Source organism: Fukomys damarensis, unplaced genomic scaffold (assembly GCF_012274545.1).
Source record: "Fukomys damarensis isolate Sample0158 unplaced genomic scaffold, DMR_v1.0_HiC HiC_scaffold_39, whole genome shotgun sequence".
NCBI classification, from domain to species: domain Eukaryota; kingdom Metazoa; phylum Chordata; class Mammalia; order Rodentia; family Bathyergidae; genus Fukomys; species Fukomys damarensis.
This window is the reverse complement of record NW_022900951.1, coordinates 59,588,367-59,590,800: the sequence shown is the minus strand read 5'-3', so window position 1 is coordinate 59,590,800 and position 2,434 is coordinate 59,588,367.

The window sequence follows — 2,434 nt, the reverse complement described above, 5'->3', positions numbered from 1 at the left end:
TAGTTACAGTGCCACTGAGCTAAATCCCTGGCTGCTTTCCATTTTTTGATATCCTCTTTGATCTATTTTTTCAGACTACTGTGATTTTCAATGTAAAGGTCATTTACTTCCTTTGTTAGATTGATTCCTAAATATTTCATTTTTTTTCGATGCTATTTGAAAGGTGTTTCCCTAGTTTCTCAGTGAGTTTATTATGTGTATACAGGAGTGCTATTGATATTTGAGTGTTATGTTTGTATCCAGCTACATTAAATCTAGCAGTCTTTTGGTGGAGTTTTGGGGTCTTTTATGTTAAGAGTCATGTCATCCTCAAATAATGACAATTTAACTTCTTCCTTTCCTATCTTTATTCCTTTTTCTTCTTTCTATTGTCTAATTGCTCTGTTTCAGAAACTATATTCTTGGTGTTGTTGTGTTGGCTTTTGAGACAGGGTCTCACTATGTAGTTCATCAGACTGACCTGGAACTCACTATGTAGCCCAGGCTGGTCACAGTGATCCTCCTGCCTCAGCCTCCAAAGTGCTGGGATTACAGGCATGAGCCACCATACCCAGACTTTTTTATTTTATTTATTTATTTATTTATTTATTTTGGTATGGGGGATCGAACTCAGGCCCTTGCACTGGCAAAGCAGGCGGCGGAACCACTGAACTGAATCCCCGCCCAGCTCAGAAACTATATTGAATAGGACTAATGGCAGTGGTCATCCTGGAGTTGTTCGGATTTTAGAGTGAAAGTTTTCAGTTTTTCTCCATTTTGTATGATATTAGCTGTTTTGTGTCATAGATGGTTTTTATCAGATTGAGAAAGACTTTCTTTTCCAATTTTCTGTAGGGATTTTAATAATGAATATGTGTTGCACTTTTGTCAATTGTTTTTTCTGCATCTATTGAGATGATATTGTGGTTATTATCCTTGGTTTTGTTAATGCAGTATATTACATTCATTTATTTGCATTTGTTGAACCATCCTTGCATCCTTGAAATTAATCCTATTTGGTCATGTTGTATAATTTTCTTGATGGTTTAGTGCATTTTGTTTGCCAGTATCTTATTAAGGATTTTTGCATCTGTGTTCATTAGGGGGACTGGCATGTAACTCTGTGTTTTATTTGGATCCTTCTCTGGTTTTGGTATCAGGATAATTCATGTTTCCAGAAAAGAGTTTGGAAGTATTGCTTTCTCTTCAATTTCATTAAAGCATTTGAAAAATAGTGCCATTAAATTTTCTCTAAATGTTTTTATAGAATTCATCGGTCAACCTGTTAGGACTTGGCTTTTCTTGTTGGTAGTTTTAAAATTACTCCTTCAACTTCATTGACTGTTATTGGGTTATTTAGAAGTTTTATATTTTCTTGATTCAGCTTTGATAATTCATATGTATCTAGGAATCTGTCCATTTCTTCTCACTTTTCTATCTTAATAGAGTGCAAGTTCTCTAAGTAGGTTTTGACAATTTTCTGAATTTCTGGAGGATCCATTGTAATTTTGCCCTTTTAATTCCTAATTGCATGGATATGGGTCACTTCTTTCCTTTTTTTTATGTTTGGCTGTGTGTTTTGTTTGTTTGTTTGCTTTTTGGTGTCGGGGATCAAACACAGGTCCTTGCACTTGCAAGGCAGGCGGGAGAACCACTGAACTAAATCCTAGGCCCTTTTATGTTTCTTTATTTAATCTTTCACAAGCCAACTTTTTATTCATTAATTCTTTGAATTGTTTTCTTAGTCTCAATTACATTAATTTATCTCTAATCTTTACAATTTCCTCCCTCATCTGCACTTTGGGTTTGCTTGTTCCTATTTTTCTAGAACCTTGAGGCAAAACATTAGGTTATTTATTGGAACTTTCTCTAATTTTCTGAGGTGGGAATTTACTACTATAAATTTATTTCATAGTATTCCTTTCATTGCTTCCCATAAGTTCTGGTATCTTATATTAGCATTGTTATTTAATAGTAAAAACTTTCTAATTTCTTCTTTGACCAGTTTGCTTTTTAGGAGGTTGCTTTTTTTTCATTAAATGTATTGGTACTTTTTAGGTATACAGAACAGTTACATTCATCATTGGGATCTTGTACATGATGTGTCTTGGTTCTTATTTTTTTCCCCATACCTCTGCTCTCCCTTCACCCCCTCTACCCTTCCCTATTTACAAAGACTTTCTTTCCATTTTTTCCTTTTCTTATTTTAATTCCATTTCCTTCTTTCCTTTCCCCTACCCTTCCCACTTCCCCTGCTCCTTTAACCCTTTTCTTCCTATTTCACATTATCAATTATAAAATTTGAACCTTATTTACACTTTTAGTTTTTCACACCAGAGAAACTACTTGGTATTTACACATCTGTGTCTTATTTATTTCACTTAAGAAAATGATATGGTATTTATTTTCCATATGCTATTTAATTTCCATATGTTTATGTAGGTTTTGTGGTTAC